At 46.8% G+C, this 6,607-nt stretch overlaps 1 pseudogene; it reads left to right on the top strand.

The window, feature by feature from the left end:
* The first annotated feature begins 4,108 nt into the window (after positions 1 to 4,108).
* LOC118382875 (elongation of very long chain fatty acids protein 4-like) overlaps positions 4,109 to 6,607 on the top strand; it is a 24,976-nt pseudogene continuing 22,477 nt past the window's right edge.

Genomic DNA, 6,607 nt, shown 5'->3' with positions numbered 1-6,607 from the left:
AGGGGGAGGGGGGGGGCGTCATATTCAGGCTTCGGTTCATTAAATCACACGGCGTTATCCACGCGCTCCAGGCCAATATACTATATTATTACTACTCTGCTCGCGCACCGTGCAATGACCTGGTTGGATATAAAACATGTCGAATGTAACATCTAATTGTAGTTTTGAATGAAATAGCAATAGGACTACAGATTGGATTCCGGTTAACGGGCGGTGCGGACAGTCAGACCGAACGGAGTCAAAAAGCTGCTGACATGCTCACGGGTTTTGTGCGTCGCTAGAATAGAGGACCATTCGACGTTCACGTCACGGAGCAGAACCGAACAGCGCAGTGTCGCCCCCCGATATCCTCTCTCCCCCCCGCGGTCTGTCAGGAACCGATAGATATTGATGGAAGTCTATTTGTTTACTTTACATCAGAATGTGCGGAAGGACTGTAGATTCATCTTTTAACTTGTGCTGAGAAATGTTGTTGAATAAGAATAAGTCTAAATGAAATGGCTTAATTGATTGAATGAAGCCCTGAGTTATTCCATGAAGCTCTATAGCTCCTATTTCATCCCAGTAATACTACAGTAATACTGTAGAAGCTGTCAGAGAGGATGACCTCCTCAACAGATTGGGGGGGGGGCGTCATATTTAGACTTCCGTTCAGAGATCATTAAATCACACGGCCTTATCCACGCGCTCTAGGGTGGGTGGGGGGGCTATGTGGTAGTGTTCAGTGATAGCTGGATGTTAAACACATGAGGATGTGTTACTGAGCTCTACTGCTGTCTTCTCTGTGTCTTTCTACCAGGGGAACAGTTAGACACCCCAGGATGTGTTACTGAGCTCTACTGCTGTCTTCTCTCTGTGTCTTTCTACCAGGGGAACAGTTAGACACCCCAGGATGTGTTACTGAGCTCTACTGCTGTCTTCTCTGTGTGTCTTTCTACCAGGGGAACAGTTAGACACCCCAGGATGTGTTACTGAGCTCTACTGCTGTCTTCTCTCTGTGTCTTTCTACCAGGGGAACAGTTAGACACCCCAGGATGTGTTACTGAGCTCTACTGCTGTCTTCTCTGTGTGTCTTTCTACCAGGGGAACAGTTAGACACCCCAGGATGTGTTACTGAGCTCTACTGCTGTCTTCTCTCTGTGTCTTTCTACCAGGGGAACAGTTAGACACCCCAGGATGTGTTACTGAGCTCTACTGCTGTCTTCTCTGTGTGTCTTTCTACCAGGGGAACAGTTAGACACCCCAGGATGTTACTGAGCTCTACTGCTGTCTTCTCTAGACACCCCAGGATGTGTTACTGAGCTCTACTGCTGTCTTCTCTGTGTCTTTAGACCAGGGGAACAGTTAGACACCCCAGGATGTGTTACTGAGCTCTACTGCTGTCTTCTCTCTGTGTCTTTCTACCAGGGGAACAGTTAGACACCCCAGGATGTGTTACTGAGCTCTACTGCTGTCTTCTCTCTGTGTCTTTCTACCAGGGGAACAGTTAGACACCCCAGGATGTGTTACTGAGCTCTACTGCTGTCTTCTCTGTGTGTCTTTCTACCAGGGGAACAGTTAGACACCCCAGGATGTGTTACTGAGCTCTACTGCTGTCTTCTCTGTGTCTTTCTACCAGGGGAACAGTTAGACACCCCAGGATGTGTTACTGAGCTCTACTGCTGTCTTCTCTCTGTGTCTTTCTACCAGGGGAACAGTTAGACACCCCAGGATGTGTTACTGAGCTCTACTGCTGTCTTCTCTGTGTGTCTTTCTACCAGGGGAACAGTTAGACACCCCAGGATGTGTTACTGAGCTCTACTGCTGTCTTCTCTCTGTGTCTTTCTACCAGGGGAACAGTTAGACACCCCAGGATGTGTTACTGAGCTCTACTGCTGTCTTCTCTGTGTCTTTCTACCAGGGGAACAGTTAGACACCCCAGGATGTGTTACTGAGCTCTACTGCTGTCTTCTCTCTGTGTCTTTCTACCAGGGGAACAGTTAGACACCCCAGGATGTGTTACTGAGCTCTACTGCTGTCTTCTCTGTGTGTCTTTCTACCAGGGGAACAGTTAGACACCCCAGGATGTGTTACTGAGCTCTACTGCTGTCTTCTGTGTCTTTCTACCAGGGGAACAGTTAGACACCCCAGGATGTGTTACTGAGCTCTACTGCTGTCTTCTCTGTGTCTTTCTACCAGGGGAACAGTTAGACACCCCAGGATGTGTTACTGAGCTCTACTGCTGTCTTCTCTCTGTGTCTTTCTACCAGGGGAACAGTTAGACACCCCAGGATGTGTTACTGAGCTCTACTGCTGTCTTCTCTGTGTCTTTCTACCAGGGGAACAGTTAGACACCCCAGGATGTGTTACTGAGCTCTACTGCTGTCTTCTCTGTGTGTCTTTCTACCAGGGGAACAGTTAGACATCCCAGGATGTGTTACTGAGCTCTACTGCTGTCTTCTCTCTGTGTCTTTCTACCAGGGGAACAGTTAGACACCCCAGGATGTGTTACTGAGCTCTACTGCTGTCTTCTCTCTGTGTCTTTCTACCAGGGGAACAGTTAGACACCCCAGGATGTGTTACTGAGCTCTACTGCTGTCTTCTCTCTGTGTCTTTCTACCAGGGGAACAGTTAGACACCCCAGGATGTGTTACTGAGCTCTACTGCTGTCTTCTCTCTGTGTCTTTCTACCAGGGGAACAGTTAGACACCCCAGGATGTGTTACTGAGCTCTACTGCTGTCTTCTCTCTGTGTCTTTCTACCAGGGGAACAGTTAGACACCCCAGGATGTGTTACTGAGCTCTACTGCTGTCTTCTCTCTGTGTCTTTCTACCAGGGGAACAGTTAGACACCCCAGGATGTGTTACTGAGCTCTACTGCTGTCTTCTCTGTGTCTTTCTACCAGGGGAACAGTTAGACACCCCAGGATGTGTTACTGAGCTCTACTGCTGTCTTCTCTGTGTGTCTTTCTACCAGGGGAACACTTAGACACCCCAGGATGTGTTACTGAGCTCTACTGCTGTCTTCTCTGTGTGTCTTTCTACCAGGGGAACACTTAGACACCCCAGGATGTGTTACTGAGCTCTACTGCTGTCTTCTCTGTGTCTTTCTACCAGGGGAACAGTTAGACACCCCAGGATGTGTTACTGAGCTCTACTGCTGTCTTCTCTCTGTGTCTTTCTACCAGGGGAACAGTTAGACACCCCAGGATGTGTTACTGAGCTCTACTGCTGTCTTCTCTCTGTGTCTTTCTACCAGGGGAACAGTTAGACACCCCAGGATGTGTTACTGAGCTCTACTGCTGTCTTCTCTCTGTGTCTTTCTACCAGGGGAACAGTTAGACACCCCAGGATGTGTTACTGAGCTCTACTGCTGTCTTCTCTGTGTGTCTTTCTACCAGGGGAACAGTTAGACACCCCAGGATGTTACTGAGCTCTACTGCTGTCTTCTCTAGACACCCCAGGATGTGTTACTGAGCTCTACTGCTGTCTTCTCTAGACACCCCAGGATGTGTTACTGAGCTCTACTGCTGTCTTCTCTCTGTGTCTTTCTACCAGGGGAACAGTTAGACACCCCAGGATGTGTTACTGAGCTCTACTGCTGTCTTCTCTCTGTGTCTTTCTACCAGGGGAACAGTTAGACACCCCAGGATGTGTTACTGAGCTCTACTGCTGTCTTCTCTCTGTGTCTTTCTACCAGGGGAACAGTTAGACACCCCAGGATGTGTTACTGAGCTCTACTGCTGTCTTCTCTCTGTGTCTTTCTACCAGGGGAACAGTTAGACACCCCAGGATGTGTTACTGAGCTCTACTGCTGTCTTCTCTCTGTGTCTTTCTACCAGGGGAACAGTTAGACACCCCAGGATGTGTTACTGAGCTCTACTGCTGTCTTCTCTCTGTGTCTTTCTACCAGGGGAACAGTTAGACACCCCAGGATGTGTTACTGAGCTCTACTGCTGTCTTCTCTCTGTGTCTTTCTACCAGGGGAACAGTTAGACACCCCAGGATGTGTTACTGAGCTCTACTGCTGTCTTCTCTGTGTGTCTTTCTACCAGGGAACAGTTAGACACCCCAGGATGTGTTACTGAGCTCTACTGCTGTCTTCTCTGTGTCTTTCTACCAGGGAACTCAGATACTGGCCTGCAAAGATGGAGCTCACCACACATCTGATAAATGACACCATTAATTTATATAAATGGGCCCTTACCATCGCAGGTAATCCTCACACTCTCCCGTCTGTGTCAGTCAGTGCCTGTGTGTGTGTGTGTGTGTGTGTGTGTGTGTGTGTGTGTGTGTGTGTGTGTGTGTGTGTGTGTGTGTGTGTGTGTGTGTGTGTGTGTGTGTGTGTGTGTGTGTGTGTGTGTGTGTGTGTGTGTGTGTGTGTGTGTGTGTGTGCGTCAGTCATTGGAGGTTTCATCTTGATCTTGGTTTGCGAGAATCTCAACCTCAGATGACACGTCTCTTTCTCTTTCTACACTGAACAGACATATAAAACGCAACAGGCCACAATTACTGAGTTACAATTTATAGAAGGAAATCAGTCCCAGCCAATCAGAATGAGTTTTCCCCCAGAAAGGGGCATTATTACAGACAGAAATACCCCCCCCAGACGATCCCGCAGGTGAAGAAGACGGATGTGGAGGTCCTGGGTTGCCGTGGTTACACCTGGTCTGCGGTTGTGTGGCTGGTTGAACGTTCTGCCAAATTCTCTAAAACAACGTTGTAGGCGGCTTATGGTAGAGAAATGAACATTCAATTCTCTGGCAACAAGCTTTGGTGGACATTCCTGTCGTCAGCATGCCAAATGCACGCTCAATCAAAACTTGAGACATCTGTGTGTCATTGTGTTGGGTGACAAAAACTGCACATTTTAGAGTGGCCTTTTATTGTCCAACCAGCACAAGGTGCACCTGTGTAAAATATCATGCTGTTTAATCAGCATCCTGATATGCCACACCTGTCAGGTGAATGGATTATGTTGGCACAGGAGAAATGCTCACTACCAGGGATGGGTACAACATTTGTGCAGAAAATTTGAGATAAATACATTTTTTTGTGCGTATGGAACATTTAGGTGATTTTTAAAATTTAAACTCATGAAACCAACACTTTACATGTCACGTTTCTATTTGTGTTCAGTGTAGAGAAGGAAGAAATGTCATGTTTGTATTACTCACCTTTTATCACGCCAGTAAGTAATACTGAGTATATTGTACTGTCACACCAAGACAAGCGAGTGGAGAAATGTCAGATGTTTGTAGTACTCACCTTTTATCACGCCAGTAATACTGAGTATATTGTACTGTCACACCAAGACAAGCGAGTGGAGAAATGGCCCCTGATGGACAACCCACTCCCTTACGTTGGCCATCAGTTCCTCCTATCTGCTGTTTCTGTGGCTGGGGCCCAAGTACATGGAGAACAGAGAACCCTTCCAGCTCAAGAAGACACTCCTCTTCTATAACTTCAGCATGGTCATCTTCAACTTCTTCATCTGCAAAGAGGTGGACGCTTCATCTTTCATTTCAATCTCATCTCATCACACAGAACCAAAATACTGTGTTTATTTGCTGGTCTGGCCATTGAATCACTAGAGACTTGAGACTAATTTAAGTCGTCTTTCACTGTCCTCCAAGAGTTGTTGAATATTTTATTTCACTTTCACCTTTTTTTTGAGCGTTCATAAAACATTTCAAAGTGTAATTTAGTTGGACTCCTTAGATCCCCTGTTTCCATTAGTTGTGTTGGACTCCTTAGATCCCCTGTTTCCATTAGTTGAGTTGGACTCCTTAGATCCCCTGTTTCCATTAGTTGTGTTGGACTCCTTAGATCCCCTGTTTCCATTAGTTGTGTAGGACTCCTTAGACCCCCTGTTTCCATTAGTTGTGTAGGACTCCTTAGATCCCCTGTTTCCATTAGTTGTGTAGGACTCCTTAGATCCCCTGTTTCCAAGTTGTGTAGGACTCCTTAGATCCCCTGTTTCCATTAGTTGTGTTGGACTCCTTAGATCCCCTGTTTCCATTAGTTGTGTTGGACTCCTTAGATCCCCTGTTTCCATTAGTTGTGTTGGACTCCTTAGATCCCCTGTTTCCATTAGTTGTGTTGGACTCCTTAGATCCCCTGTTCCCATTAGTTGTGTTGGACTCCTTAGATCCCCTGTTTCCATTAGTTGTGTTGGACTCCTTAGATCCCCTGTTTCCATTAGTTGTGTTGGACTCCTTAGATCCCCTGTTTCCATTAGTTGTGTAGGACTCCTTAGATCCCCTGTTTCCATTAGTTGTGTTGGACTCCTTAGATCCCCTGTTTCCATTAGTTGAGTTGGACTCCTTAGATCCCCTGTTTCCATTAGTTGTGTTGGACTCCTTAGATCCCCTGTTTCCATTAGTTGTGTAGGACTCCTTAGATCCCCTGTTTCCATTAGTTGTGTTGGACTCCTTAGATCCCCTGTTTCCATTAGTTGTGTTGGACTCCTTAGATCCCCTGTTCCCATTAGTTGTGTTGGACTCCTTAGATCCCCTGTTTCCATTAGTTGTGTTGGACTCCTTAGATCCCCTGTTTCCATTAGTTGTGTTGGACTCCTTAGATCCCCTGTTTCCATTAGTTGTGTAGGACTCCTTAGATCTCCTGTT

This window comes from Oncorhynchus keta, unplaced genomic scaffold (assembly GCF_023373465.1).
Source record: "Oncorhynchus keta strain PuntledgeMale-10-30-2019 unplaced genomic scaffold, Oket_V2 Un_contig_1875_pilon_pilon, whole genome shotgun sequence".
In the NCBI taxonomy this organism is placed as follows: domain Eukaryota; kingdom Metazoa; phylum Chordata; class Actinopteri; order Salmoniformes; family Salmonidae; genus Oncorhynchus; species Oncorhynchus keta.
The sequence above is the reverse complement of the archived record's forward strand: the minus strand, read 5'-3'. Positions and strand labels throughout refer to the sequence as shown.